Source organism: Ambystoma mexicanum, chromosome 5q, assembly GCF_040938575.1.
Source record: "Ambystoma mexicanum isolate Mex_15411 chromosome 5q, UKY_AmexF1_1, whole genome shotgun sequence".
In the NCBI taxonomy this organism is placed as follows: Eukaryota; Metazoa; Chordata; class Amphibia; order Caudata; family Ambystomatidae; genus Ambystoma; species Ambystoma mexicanum.
The window spans coordinates 47,386,428-47,402,483 of NC_090933.1; the positions used below are offsets into that span (position 1 = coordinate 47,386,428).

General features: G+C 47.1%; 1 protein-coding gene across 6 annotated transcripts in view; it reads right to left on the reverse strand.

Moving 5' to 3' along the window:
• PHACTR1 (phosphatase and actin regulator 1) overlaps nt 1-16,056 on the reverse strand; it is a 1,343,031-nt gene that overhangs the window by 389,398 nt on the left and 937,577 nt on the right. The gene's annotated exons all lie outside the window — the stretch shown is intronic.

Genomic DNA, 16,056 nt, shown 5'->3' on the forward strand with positions numbered 1-16,056 from the left:
GCACACCTGCACTGCTTCCCTGTCAACCCCAGCACTTGGAGACTGTTTTCTGTATCCCTACAGTCCCCTACCTGCTCTTGACACCTGATGTCTGCACTTACCCATGCACTTGTCACCAGCTGACCGCACTTTTACTTATTGTTTTTATTTATTCTATTATTTTTACTGTCAATCCTATGTACTGTACTTCCCCCTGCCCCTTCACCTGCAGTTTCCCCTTCCCCCTTCCCCTATCTCCTGCTCATGTATTGTCTCATTGTCACCTAGCCTAGTAAGATCGCTGTCTCTGTCTACCATCTGTCCCCCCTCCCCTGCCTCGTCGTGCCTTGAAACACTTGTGTATAGGCACGTTAATAATGCCATATCATATCATATTAAGTCTTAATGGTTGCCCAATGCCAGTTACTTACTATGGAAAGTTGTTATTCCGGACCTCAACCGTTCCAATCCAAGGACATTTAAACAATTTATTTGAACAATTCTACATTGAGTAATCAATCCCAGATTTGGCAGGCTGTGAAGAAATATTCGTTCACCTCTGGGGCACACTATATCAATTTTGAATACATTATTGATGTTTTTAAGTAACCTTTTATTCATTTTCCACATAATAAAACATTTAACAAGCTATACATAGGCAATCAGGTTTTTCCTGAATATAAGCAGTCAAATAAAAAGTAATTGTTAAAATGACTATCTGAATATCTATAAGGAAATGATCATTTGCAATAAATAGCAAGCATGTATGTAATAAAGTAATAGTAACAGGCAGATTAGGTGATCACATAAGAGGCGTTAGGAACAGACAGTAAAAAACAAAAAAAAGGCATACAAAGAAATGGCATCAGTTTACAGATCGCTGATAGACAACCAAATCCAATTAGTACCCAGCTAGGGTCAATGAGCTTGTAAAAAGCAAGCTCATTGGCCCTGGTCCGGGCCTTACCTGCCTGAGAAGGCTCCAAGCACCGCTGCGTCCCAGAGTTCTTTCTGCGAATGGCCATCATGGAAAGGGAGAAGGGACTACACGTAGTCCCTTCTCTTCGATCCCTGGTGGCCATTTATTTGTGCTTTTTTTTTTTCAAGTGGAGAAGCGGTTGTAGCGCCGTTTCTCGAATTGAGAAAAATTGCTCTTAGTACCCTGGTGCAACGTGCTGGGGTACTAATGGCAATATCATCCTTGGAGGGGGCATTATCGGTAGGGTGATGCCCTGGGGCTTCTAACTATGGTCCTGGGGGCATTACCGTACTGGTAATGCCCCCCTTCTTCAGGTCATATTGCCTAAATGGATTCATGGTCAACTAAGTGCAATGTCCTGCAGCACATTACCTCTTTAATTGTACAGCCAGTAACAAGGTCTTGAAGCTCAGTTTAAAACTGGACTTGTTCATGGTTTTCCTTGTAACTGTAGTATCTGGGGATTATTGAGCACCAACACGCTTGTGAAATTATTAAGTAATAGCAGCTGTGGAGGCCTAGGGACATTTCTGGCCAAGGCTAGGTCTCCACTGTACTGTTTCACTCCTTAATTGACCGTATCAGTCATATTTTCGAATGCATATTTTCGAAACGCCATTATGTTGAAAACATTTTGCTGAAACTTTTTTTTTTAATATATTTTTTTTTGATTTTATATGTTTTTTGTTTTGTTTGGTAAGTAAAACAAGGTGTTAAAAAAACATGGGTTTGGAACCCCCCCATTTTAAACGTAAAAGATAAAAGAAAAAAATGGCCAAAAAATGTTTTCGCCAAAATTACATCAACATATTGCCATTCGAAAATATGCCATTCAAAATTATCATTATAAACCTTAATTGACAATTCCGATCAGACTCCCACAACATGTGTTAGGCCACCTGTGCTCGGGAAACAACCACAACAACGGTCCTTATTTTATAAGCCTCATTTAGATGCCTTTAGAACGGTCGAGTATAATGTGAAAGTTCTTTTTTGTTGGGTAAGTTTCAAATGATGGTGCAGTCTACGGGAATGGAAATCTAAATTAAAGTGATTTGTCTTACTTTTCTTACTCTAACCTATCTTCTTACTGTCTTGGGGCTATGTTCATTGATTTTAATATGTGTGCTAGTTCCCTTTTTGTTGTTTCACCAATGATAATCCAATGGCCCTCATTCTGAGTTGGGCGCAACGGGATACCAGGCACCGTTAAGTACATCGGTGCCGGTAATTCCTTTGCTCCCTATTCCAAGGCCCCTTAGTGGGTCCCTTCCTTAACGCTTGGTTTTACCAGGTGTTATGGAAGGGTCCCTTTAAGGGACTTCAGAGCTAATAACAGTACCGCAATTTGCGGTACCGTTATTAGCGCCTTCCCATTGAGCCCTATTGGGGCTGAAAAGGGAATGAGGAATGGCTTTTTCAATGGGGACTTACCGGTCCCGCTAAGGTTGGAATAGACCGGTAAGTCCCCATTGAACCAGGGCGGACTCGGTACCGGTATTGGAGGTAGGCATGGCGCAAATAGCGCCATGATTCCCTCCAAACTCGGAATGAGGGCCAATGTCTCTGTAAGGCCCTTCTTTTTTATATGACATAATTAAAACAAAACATTTAAAATTAAAACAATCCAAACGCTATGAAAAGATAGGATTTTGTAACATATGTTTGGTAGACACTCTCAAATAAATGCTGGGAGGTTATCCATTCACATGGTGCCCCCCAAAAAGCATATTAACTAACCACAGCTTGAAAGTAAATTGGGAATTGATTTATTGCAAGTTAGATGTTTCAGTTGATAAAACAAATATATGATAGTGACACATAGACCATATCTGTGCATGTGGAGGATACAAATATGCCCAGCATCCAGAAGGGATCATCTGTGCATACAATATATGGTGAAGATGCACTTGTTTGTGCACTGTCCATCACCCATTATGACCTTATAGATGACTGCTAAGTGATTAATGGTGTTACTGTATGCACTATCGACTCCTTGGGTTCACATCCCTCGCTGCTTCCATGAAGCTCTAGTTTGATGTGGCTGTTTACTCTGAAGAGTTTGTCACAAGCCAGATTTTCTTCCAATGTGGTTAATTTCTACTCTCCGGAAAAAAAAAAACAAGCAGCGGTTTGAGACACGTAGGGCGTAACTACTCCTATGGAGGCCAAATCAGGCGGTATGCGCCCCTATGGAGCCCTAGGGTACACATGTCCCCAACTTCAACATCCACTTATTATCAGTTATAGTTAGGGGTTACGCTTGCTTAAACACCTTAAGCAGGGTTTTTAGTGGGGGAAGAAATTAATTGAGGGGGGGGTTCATTTGGGGGCATGACTTGCATGATGGGTGTGGCCTGAAAAGTACACAAACCATAGTGAGGTACGCAAACAAATATCTACATTTATGTCAGCATTTAAATATTTGTATGCATACCTTACCATGGTTTGTGTACTTTTCAAGCCATCTTGAAGTACACAGACCATAGTAAGGTACGCACATATATAAATGCTTACATTTATATATTTGTGTGCGTACCTTACTATGGTTTGTGCACTTTTCAAGCCATGGCTTGAAAAGGACACAATTCAATCTATCTTTTATTGAGCTTTGACGACAGAGAAAGCCTGAGGCGTCTTTGTCTGTCTGCAAAGCTTTATTAAAGATGGCTGGAATTGTGTACTTTTGAAGCCATGTTTTATAAACCTAGACATATGTCTGGGAGTCCCCAGGTTGGCCAAGGGTTATAAATGCCTCAGTGACCTGGGGAGGGAGGTGAGGAAACAAAAGGACACTTCCTCTGGTGATCAGAGGAAGTTACAGTGACTGACAGAAGTGCCAGCCAGCCACAGTGTTTCTCAAACTGTTTGCCTGACTTACTAGTGGGCGCATCACCCGTCGTGGCTGCGGCCGTGGCAGGATAATGTGTCCCCCCATGGTGTGGTGGGACCACGGGGCCCCGGTAAGGCCCCGGTCCCGGCAGGCCCCAGCTCACTTAAGGCACTGCCCTTTAGTACTAAGAGCGAGTAGGATCCTTCCGAATTCCCAAAAGGAATTTATTGTAGGTTCCGCCCACTCCAGCAGCTAGGTCATTTAAAGCAGACCTGGGCAGCTCCTAGGCGCCTCTTCTTAGCTAGTGCACAGTTGGGGACCCATCCAATAAGGATGCAGTACAAGCGGTTATTACACAGGAAGCTTACTACTTACTTACTGCTATTTCCATCACCTGCTTATTGCAATTCTACATAAGCAGGACTGGAATGGGGACACGTTGTATGCATTTGATGGTGAAGAGTTCAATGCTAGTGTGTTTAGCCCGTCCCAGACGTCAGTGTTTAGCCCGTCCCAGAGGTCAGTGTTTAGCCCATCCCAGAGGTCAGTGTTTAGCCCGTCCCAGAGGTCAGTGTTTAGCCCGTCCCAGAGGTCAGTGTTTAGCCCGTCCACTAGCCTCCTTCAATCCATTTGTTTTCAACATTGCAAGCTATCAACATTGGTCTCAACCCAAGAGAGGGTAGAAGTGGTTTGGGCCTAAAAAGGGCATCAACATTGATGACGTTGGTGTACCGTTGAGATGCACCTAAATGTGAAACGGCAAACGTTGCTATGAGTTTGTAAACTTACTATACATATATACATTTGTTAAATTGTGACGGTGTATAAGTGATTCGCGCAAGCTGTGGAAAAGGGACAATTAAAACGTGACGCCAAATCATTGAAGCGCAGTAACGTGGCCCGGACTATCTATGCCGACTGGCGAGGAATCCTCCAAAGCACCTGCCGCGTGCACAGCAATAACCCACATATGGGCCCCGGGGAATAGGCCTCCTGCTGGCATTTTCCATGATACAGTTCCCTCAGGGAATAGGCGGGGCATACCCCCTTCAAGGTCAGTTAGAAACAGGAAGTGCTGCAGAAAATACGAATACAGTGCACACTGGTTCCGTGAAAAGCATGTTGTCGTGGCCAGTGTTCATAACACTATGTTCCAGCTAACTTTCCTGCACAGCACGCTCCTAGTCAATTCTCAAATCGGTAATCCCGAGCACCAATCCACGCGGGGAATTTTTTTATTATGCATTATACATTTCCTTTATTTGTCCGGCATCAAGAACTATTGACAGCATTTCTCAAATGATGCCCCTACAATTACCATAATACACTGCTCTGTCTATGTGAAGGGGATATGCGGGCGCGTTCCTCCTATTGAGCCCATCCTGTTCATTCAGGAGAGGCGTAGCCAGGAATTCTTGTCAAGGTGGGCACGCACGTTATACTCGCTGGCCTGCCCTAGGAGACCGGCACTTAGAACAAAAGAAGAAGTATTTATGCTATCAGGGAATGCTCCAAATGACCAGGCCAAACTTTGAAATATTATAGGCTATTTTATACTTTTAACTAATTAAACGACACAATTCAATCAAATTCCCACTTCCATTGCACTCAATCACAAAGGGATGTGAGCCCAGGGTACATCTCCCAAGTGTGCACTTTGAAGACACACAACACAAGAAAGTGAGTGATCAAGATAACTGCGCAGACGCATTCTTTACAATGGCGTGCGACTTGCTCTTGTCTCTGTGACAAAATATTTCAAGCGACACAAAAGTGCAAACCATTCTTGCCGGTCTGACAAGCTGATATTTTGCAAAACAAAGAAGCAGCTTAAAAAGAAAGGGGTTTTAGTGTGTGGTTCAGTTTGTTCTCTTAGAAGATTACATTTCTAACCGGGGTGTGTGTGTGGGGGGTTTTGAGACTAGATAAGCAGAATGTATTACACAACACTCAAATAGTCATACTTACTAGGCAGACAAAGGAGTACATTCAATACATAACAGTGAGTACCAGTTGCCTCACAACATGTACGTTTACCAGACGACTCCTTCTGGGATATCAGGACTTAGAGGCAGGCTTTATTCCTTCACTAGTTTCATTCTGGGACTCGTAGATTTGAGCAGCTTCAATTGAGTAAAGTGGGCTTGAGTAAAACTAAAGTAAAAGCAAAGCTAAGGACTAGATAAGGGTGATCCAAGTGACAAGAGATCACCTGGGAACCTTGCAGCATTTCAAATAGTGCATGTTAATATGATCCATCCAAGGGCCCGATTCAGGGAAAAATGTGCATTGACCCTACAAAGCCTGTGCGCGGAGAACGGCTCTACGCGGCCCTAAGCACAAAGTTTCCAAAGCGTGCTTCGGGTATTCACAGATTGAAACATGCTTTTCAACATGACCCGCAAAGAAAACTGAGCTGCGCGAGGAACGCCCACGACACGCACCCACGCAAACCAAAAACATAGCCATAGATCAACCATTCTGTAAACCCCTGCGTCCACCATTGACCCAGCAACTCTGTGAACCAGTGCGAGGTTCCCCGTACGTAACACAGCACCCCAGCCAATCTGTGCGAGGGCCCATGTAAGTATTGGCTGCACTCCTGCAAACCTGTTCAAGCTCACCTGTACAAAATGGCTGCATTCCAGCCAATATACGTGAGGGCCCCACAATATGGCTACCACCCTTCAAACGTGTGTGATCTCCCCCATAGGTAATGGCTGCACCCCAGGAAATCTGCACAAGGCCCCAAGTCAGTAATGGCTGCACCCTAGCCAATCTGCACGACCACCCTCGAAAGTAATGTTTGCACCCCAGCTAATATGCACGAGGCCCCACGCTAGTAACGGCTGCACCCCTGCGATCTTGCTAACCCTCCACCCTAATCCCAACACCAAAAGTGCTGCTAAATACCATAACTGTACAGCAGCACCCTCAAGCCCAGACACCCCCCACCAGACTCCTCACTTCTGAAGACACCCCAAGGCAGCCCCACAGGTCCTCACACCACCCACAAACCCCCTCAACTTTGACACCACTCCAAGGCAGTCCCACAGGAACTCACACCACTCACCAGCCCCCGTCACCTCTGATGTCACCCCCAGGCAGCTGCACAGCTTATCACACCACCCACCAGCCTCCCTCACCACTGACACCACTCCTGGGCAGCCCCAAATGTCCTCACACCACCCACCAGCCTCCCTCACCACTGACACCACTCCTGGGCAGCCCCAAATGTCCTCACACCACCCACCAGCCTCCCTTACCTCCGATGACACCCCCAAGCAGCCCCACAGGTCCTCACACCACTCACCAGCCCCCTCACCTCTGATGACACCTCAGGAAGCCCCACAGCTTCTCACACCACCCACCAGCCTCCCTCACCACTGAGAGCACTCCTGGGTAGCCCCAAAGGTCCTCACACCACCCACCAGCCTCCCTTACCTCCGATGACACCCCCAGGCAGCCCCACAGGTCCTCACACCACCCTCCATCCCCCTCACGACTGACACCAGCCCCCCTCAGCCCCACAGTCCTCACATCACCCACCAGCCCCCCTCACCACCGATACCACCCTATGGGAGCACCACAGGTCCTCACAACACCCACCAGCCACCCTCACCCCCTGACACCACCCCATGCAGTCCCATAGTTGCTCACACCACCCACCAGCCCCGCTCCCTCCAATGACACCCCAGCTTGCCCCTGCCACATAACCCCCCTACCAGTCCAATGTTGACCAAAAACTTACCTCAACTCCACTGGCCTGCCACCAACATGAAGCACACTAGCCACATACCCACCCATAGGCTTAACAACTGGGGGCACTGATGCAGACTCCATGTATGTAGCTCATCACAACTTTGGACATCCTGTCCTCTCTGGCTTCTACTCCCCCTCTGTCCTCTCTGGCTTCTACTCCCCCTCCCAACTCCCTCATCCCCTCTCTCGCCTCCCTTTCCCCCATCATGCTCTCCTCTTTCTCCCACATTGCGCCTGATGAGAGCTTAGAGTTGTACGCTCTATGAAAGTCTCCTCTAAACAGGTGTTCCCCTGCTCCCCCAGAAACATCAAGCACAACATTACACCTCTTGCTTCAGCCTTGGCTGACCTCTGCAACCACCCATTTGCCACTGGTCCCTTCCCCCCAATCCCTCAAGCACTCTCTTGTGTACCCTCTCCTAAAAAAGCGGTCTTCTGACACTTCTTGCCCGGCTAACTATTTCCCTATCTTCATCACCCCTTTCTTGGGCAAACTCATGGAGAAACTGGTCCTCCCCTAACTGACCACCCACATTGAAATGGCTGGCTGGCTCCACCATCACCAGTCTGGTTATAGGCTGCCAGAAGCATGGAAACTGCTCTCCTGAACATCTGTGAAGACCTATTCTCCATCCTGGATTCCAATTCCCCCTGTGTTCTGATCCTCCTCAATCTCTATTCTGCCTTTGACACTGTCAACCACTCCATCCTCATAAACTGTCTCTGTGATACCCTAGGCATCAAGGACAGGGCACTGGCGTGGTTCCTTCCTTTCTAACAGACCCTCCAAGGTGCACATGGGTCCTTTTCTCTCTTCCACCACACTCTACCTGTGGCACCCCTCCACCCCCAGTCCTCGATTCTATCGCCATGGCTCTTCAGCATCTACCTGGCACCTCTGGTCTACCTGATCTCCACTTTCTTACCTCATTTCCAGTGTTATGCCGATCACACACAGCACTTCTTCAAGCTGCCATCTTCTACCACCTCGTCCTCCACCCTCATAGCTGACTGCCTGACTGCTACTCAGGAACAGTGCTCATTGCGATGCCTGCGCCCTGACCCCCTCTGGCCAGACTCCTTGGGTCCCATCCCCTCACCCACCTGTGAGGCAAAAAACCTTGGGATCATCTTTGACTACTCTCTCTCTTTCTCGCCACACATCACAGACCTTGCCAAGAAGTCCAACTTTCAGCTCCACCTTCTCTGGGGCATTCTACCTTTCATCGACTTCCCCCAGAAGCTCAACTTCTCCAGAGCTCCGGTTCTCATTAGGTTGGACTACTGCAACAGCCTCTTCCTCAATCTGCCTCTTTCCTACCTTAGCCCCCTCCAACTAATCCAGAAAAGGACAGCCAGACTTATCCTTGGCCTCAGTGTTCCAGATAATATTTTGAGGTGGAAGTATTTTACTCCCTATTTTTCCAATTGGAGAGTAAATGACATTTCAAGAGAGTAAGATTTAGTGCTCTCCTTTGTAAGAAAGTAAATATTCTCTTACATATATCCAATATGTGCATAAATCAGAACCAAACAGAAACAAAAGTCATTGTATGGATTTAAACAATTTATTAGACTTTTGGAAAATATTCTACAAAATAATAATTTGTAATCGTTGATATTGGTGCACTGCGCACAGGACATCTGTCACGATCTACTGCATATTTGGGCTAGTGAATGGCCTGCAGAGGGAATGAGGGAGTGAGAGCTACAGTGAGTGCTACAGTGAGTGCTACAGTGCAGAACTTGCTGGCATAGTTTGAGAACTAGGCAGTCCATGTTGGGCTAGCATTTAAGAACTACATAACTTCAGCTTACAACCCTAGGAATATGTCCCATGTGTTGTTGTTCTCAGTCTACCTTGCAGGTTCACCCCCATGTTCTTGGACCTTATTCTGTGATTGCTGCAGGCTGGCATGGACTGAGAGACAAATATATCTGAGACTGGGCTTTCTCCCCTTTTAAATCCAGGAGCAGGCCGCGTGCAGTGCTACTAAGGCATCGAGATCATGTAGAAAATATAGGTTCATCTGAATGATTCTGAAGGTTCACAGAACAATTGCAGAGACAAATCGACCAAAAGTAACAGTGTTTGTGTGAATTTTATCAGGGCAAGGATTCCCAATACTGCAATGCAGCCAGCGCTTTAGATGACAGAAAAAAAGCAAAACACGTGAATCTCAGATGAAAATCACATCTCTGCAGCAAGTCCATTAACCCACTGTGCTAAATATGTATAGCAAGTCCATTAACCCACTGTGCTAAATATGTATACCGGCTCCAGTGTTCAGGCTGCATACAATGCCATTCCACACACACATGCTCATGTGCACATGTGTACACATGGACAAAAACACACACAAGGGCCACTCTCCAGATAGCATTTTTGTCTGGTCTCCTCCAGCTGCTGGAAAGCAGACTTTACAATGCACCCCTGATGCCCGCAGGATCAGAACCCACCCCAAGACATTCAATGTCTCACCAAGCGCTTTAACAACTTGTGTTATAGGCTCAAAGATTTGAAAGATGAAAGGTTGAGCCAGCAGTGAGAGCCTAGAGCCTATCACCTGCAGAATACACACAGATCTCTGCAGCTCAACTCAATGAGGTATATGACTGCATTACAAATGGGTGTATTTTCAAAATACTGTTGCTTTCAAGAGCAATGCCATGGCTTAGGACGCATTTTCTGCTTGCATCTCGAAAAGACAAGTTTCACGTGTCCAGCATCAACTAGTTTCCAGAGACCAACCGTGAGGCAAAATCCAGTCCCACCTACCCTTCTGATACTTTTCCCATAGGGTTGTGGAAACAATCAGTGGATACACAGTGATATGTAAGAGCAATACAACACAATGGAAATATAGACCCAAATGAATGATGGACATTAATGGCTGTAAACATTTCTAGGGGTACTCACACCTCCAGTGAGAGAGTCATCCTAAGGGGATGCAGGGCGAGAGGGCACCTCCAGTTCTGCCCCTCCATAAACCCGGGTGTGGCTGTCCACCGGGCTCACAGACTTCATCTGGAGGTCAACACTAGCTGAGGTGTACCAGGTGAATAGCGCGTGAGCAGTTAGATTTTACAGCGTCAACTTAATTGAACCTGAAAGGTTAGGCTGCAGCACCCTGAGGGAAAAGCGGGCACCTCAAACCCACTTAAAAAGACAAATGGAACATGGGGTGTTCCCACATTATGGATGCGCTGCCAGCATAACAATTATACAATAGAAAAGTACTCTTGCACACTTCCTGTGCAATGTATTAATCTGAATTAACACAAAAATAAAAGTTTTGAAAGTTTAATCTTCATCACAACCGATGTGGGTTGTGCCGTGACAGAGTAATGTGCCAACACGTGTTTCGACCTCTCTCGGTCTTTCTCAAGGCAAAACTCGTGGTTTGTTTTACTAATGTTGGATATCTTGGGTCTATTCTCACGTCCTACAAATCTTCTTTTACCAAAGTTGGAAATATATCAATGCGACCTTCAATCATTCTAATTCAGAATTCAGAAAACACGTCCCGCCTGAATTGGCATGTCATCAATAGTCTCTCGGACGTGTTTTCTTGCCTTGAGAAAGACCGAGAGAGGTCGGTTGTGATGAAGATTAAACTTTCAAAACTTTTATTTTTGTGTTAATTCAGATTAATACATTGCACAGGAAGTGTGCAAGAGTACTTTTCTATTGTATAATTGTTATGCTGGCAGCGCATCCATAATGTGGGAACACCCCATGTTCCATTCATCTGGAGGTCGTTTGGGCTAGTGTTCCAACTTAGCATAACATATACACTCCAAGAACAATAAAGCTGCCTGTGGCAAGTAACACCAGTAATTGCAACTCTGGGAACACCTGTGCTGGCTGTGCCCAATAAGGCTGTCAATGCTGTAAGGACACCCTTGTATAATTACGCTGAATCTACCTCCAACCCTCCTCTATCCCACTGTAAGAACTCTCATTCTGGAGGTGCTGCGTTAGGCTAGTACCCATTACTGTAAGAACATGTGTGTTAGCTGTGCGCAGTAAACCAGTATGTCACACTGTTGTTACCCCTGATCCTTACCTTCATGCCCACACGCTGGATGGCCCAGTACTGCTGTTATTTGCCACGGTTTATGGTCATAGGACCGAAAAAAAAAATCTCGAAAAAAAAGGCTGAAAAAAAGTCGCATTTTTTTAATGATGTTTTTTATTCGAAATGGGGGTGTTCCCCCAACCCCCCTTTTTTGATTTTATTTTTTTAGCATTTTTTTTAAAATCCCAGACCCCAAAATAAATATATAATTAAAAAAAGAGAAATTCGAGATTTTGACCGACCACCATTTGCCACAGTCAGAACACGTAAGCTGCCCCCTGCTCTCAGATCTCTGTTTAGGCCCAGGTCTGACCTCTCTTGGCATGGTAGTGTCATCCCCAATAAGCTGGTGTCCCAAGTCATGGGTTCTGACGCCTTCCTACACACCAATTCGATTTGCTCATCCACCCTTGCAGCACAGTGTCCCCTCTTTCACTCTCTCCCTCTCTTTGGCGTATCATCTCTTATGCCTGCTCGTCCTCTTGCAAATGTAACTCACCTGCATCCTTGCTTGCACTCACACACCTTGTACTTACACATGCATGCATACACCCTTGCTCATTATCACACCCTTGCTGGTTCTCACACAGCCTAACGACTGCACCCCCTTGCACACGCTCACTCTTGCCGTTTACCAGATCTATGCTTTTCTTCCACACCCTTGCAGTCAAACACACCCACTTTTAGACCATTGCTCGCTCAGACAAACTATGCGATTTCAAAATATCTCACGGTAAAATATCAAACTGCAGGGGATCGGCACACAGATGACCTCTCTCTTGTCTGCACAGTGTCGCATACAGCAGGAGAGTAGCAGATCTTATAACTGTAGCTAGCCTACGAAATCGTTTCAGCTTCTGAAAGGCCAGGTGTTGGCATTTGAAAAAAGGTCATTACCAAGTTCAGAGTGGCAGGGTCAGGGTCCAGGAAGATTATTTTCAGCATTTGGCACTTCCGGCTGCATTTTAATGCAAGAGAGCAGTTCCGGCAAGCTGATAAGGCAATGACTGACGCTTCAAGCAGGGCTCGCCATGTACTCCATGACTGGCACCTGCAAGGGGCACCTTCCACAGTGAAGCTGTTTCGCATGTGCAATGCTGTCCTTGACCAGTTTAGTGCGAGCAACATAAAGGGGTGGCATGCAGCCTGTGTTCACAAGAGAAAACCAGGATGGGGGCCGCTACCCTAGTGCTTGCATGGCCATGGTGATACCACCTGCCTTAAAGCAGGCTGCGCACATGAAGGCCCTGCTCTCTCTATGTAGCCTGTCAGGATGAAAAGAAATTCGGGTTTGGCACTGCAGAGTCTGCCACAAAGCTCAAACGTGCTAAAATAGTCAGACATCCGTGCCGTCTACTGTAAAACAGAGGAAGCACATTTATAAATAGGGAGAGTTTTTCTCCTGGTTATCTTGCATCAGTAGTTCAAAGAATGGTCCTAACACAGTGGTTATTGCGATACAGTTTTCGCTTTTATTTGTGCTAGTGCTGAGTTGTTTTAACATTCAGTTGGTTATGCATTTAGTACATTTAGGGGCAAATGTGTCCCTTGTTTGTCAGCTGACACGTGTTTCGACCCGTGGGTCTTTATCAAGGCTGACGAGGATTCAAAAATCACGTGAAGTGCGTAGTTTGTGACATATTTGTGACATAAATAATTAATTTAGTGCACAGTGAGTGGTGTTGGGTGAGGTGGAGTGTTAGCAAGTAATACAAGGTAATTTGGCACATACATTTGATGCAATGACAAGGCATTTAAAGCAGAGGGAGAGAGAAGAAAGCACAGATGAAAGGTTAGCAAGGTAGTGGTTGGAGGTAGTTAGGTTCAAGATTTTGAACTTAGAGGACGGGTGCCACTTACCTATTGTGTACAGTTTGTAGCCCTCTGTGGGGTCCTGGTCCGTGGTGATGGGTGGCTGTCCAGTCGAGACAGTGGCTCCTGTTGGGCCCTATAAAGCAATTGGGTTGATGTTAATTGGGGCGTGGTGTCTGTTGCCATGTGCAAGGTTTGTGCAGGTCCCCCGTGGGGGCTCCTGGTGGAGCCTGCACTCATGGGTATTGGCCTGGTATGTGGTGGCATAGTGGGGTGAGATGTGTGGGTCCCATGGTGGGGAGGTCTGCCCTTGATTGGTGAAGGGGCTGGTGGACCACCAGACTAGGATCAGTCACGGGATGAAGCCAGGTGCATGGAGGAGTGCACCCTGATAGTTTGTGAAGCGCCGTGAGCGCCATGTGCGGTTGCCTGGCTACCCTGTGGGGTAGTTGCAACGTGAGCAGGAGGCCGTGCTAAAGGCTCCGTACTGCGTATGTGGGCCGGGTTCCCCTTTGGGCTGGAGTTGGAGGTATCCCTGATGGGAGGGGGCGCTAAGGTCTGCCCAGGAGGAGTTGGGCAGGCGCTGTGTTGCGGCAGGAGAACGGTCTGACTACCCTCGTGAAGGTGCTCTGACCGTGCGGTGAGAGTTAACCGGTGCGCCGGCTCATTTCATGTAGACGAAAATTGCAGGTGGCGCTGTAGGCAGGGCAGAGTGTGAATGGCCGTGCTGGGCGGGCGAGGAAAAAGCGCGCCGGCCCATCCGTGTTTGATGAACACTAAGGACAGAGTCTGGGCGCCGCCATGGAGGGGGGTCAAGGTGCTGTCTGCTAGGGGCTTCACCTTACCTATTGAGCTGGTCCGATGTGCAGGTCCGTGGCGGCTCCTGTTAAGTGCCTAGGAGGTGGACCTCCTCTTATGTCTCTGCGCATGCATGGCGAGTCACCTTAGTGGTCACGGCGCATGTGCAGGGGAGCAGTGTCTGTACGCGGGTTGGTGTGTATGTCATGGAAGAGAAGTGGTTCTACCTTGCGCATGTTGGTGTGCGGGTGGTTCTGTATGTCAGTGATGGGTAAGTGGTACTCCCTTGAACGTGTGCAAAGGGGATAGTCTCCTGTTGGAGGCATGGAGTGCCGTTAGGCTTCGTGGGGGGCCGGAATAGGTCCGGGGTGGGGTGCGTGCGATGAATGTGTCAGAAGCTCGTTGGGATTGGGGGTGGCCGTATAGGGGTGTGTCCAGGTGGACATGAGGTGGAGGTGATAATGTTGACACGAGAGGCTAAGGGGGAGTGCTGATGTACATGTGTTCTGGCAGGCTCACGAGACCTGTTGGTTAAAGTGTGTCCACAGAAGGTGGATGACCTAGTAAGAGCTGCAAATGTAGTTCCACCAGTGGTGTGCGTGTTCAAGGTCCCTCCTAGGAGAATGGAGGTCCCAAGGTCCTGCTGTCTGGGGAAGGGTCCCAGTAGGTGTGGTTGGGGCTGCTGTGATCCAAGCTGTGTAGCAGTCTGGAAGGCCCAAGTGGGCAGTGGTATTCCCATATCTGCAGTGGGGGGGCTGTTGTGTTGGTCCCGGCAGGCCGGAAGTCACAAGTGTAGGGGGATAAGCCCCAGCTGCATGTGCCCCTGGTCCGCTAATGTCACTAGGCTCGTTAGGACTGTGGATAGTCGTGGTAGTCCTGCGGGGTTGCGCGGGCCACGGTTGGGTCTCGGGGAGCATGCTGGTTGGTATGTCAAGACAGAAGAGGTTTACAAAAATACATATAGGCCATTCTTGACACATCTGAAGCGGCAGATCAATCTTGCTTCTTCTTGTCTGAGTCTTCTTTTTCTGTCTCCTCCTCTGGCTCCCAACCGCACGGTTTTCAGTCAAATATATCTTATCAGGCTTTTGTCATCCATCTGATGGTTCTTCTGCCAGTGGTTGGCCAAAGGCAGCTTCGGGTCCTGTGAGTGGATGCTGTTCATGTGTTCCCTTATCCGAGTTCGTACTTCCCGGATGGTGCTCCCTATGTAAATCTTGTTACATACACAAATTAGTGCATAGATTACATACTTGCTTTTACAATTGAGGTGCTCCATGATTTTGAATGGTGGGCAGCCTGTAAATTTAGCACATTTAGTTTGGGTGGCATATTTGCACATTGGGCAGGTTCCACATTTAGTGAAGCCAATTGGTGTTTGTCTGCTTAACCAGTCTTGTGCCGAGATGTTTTTCTCGGAAAGGATGGGCTGAGTAGGTTTCTTAGTGTTGGTGCTCTGCTGAATGACCTACTTGGGTATGTTTCTAGACTGGGTTTGATGTGCTCATCCATGAGTAGTAGGTCCCAGTGTTTGGCTAGGTTTTTTGGATTGCTTGACTGTCTTTATTGTATCTGGTTACAAATCTGATTGTGGATTTTGCATCTTTCTTTTTTGGTTTGGGCGTGAGTAGTGTTTCTCTTTCAATGGTTATGGCTTGGTTCCTGGCTTCCGTGAGGTTTTTGTCAGAGTAGCCTCAGCATTTGAATCTTTGGTCCAGCAGATCACATTCATCTATACAAAGTTTTTGAGTGTTGCAGTTTCTTCTGGCGCAAATATATTCCCCTCTTCGGATATTCCGAATGACGCTTTT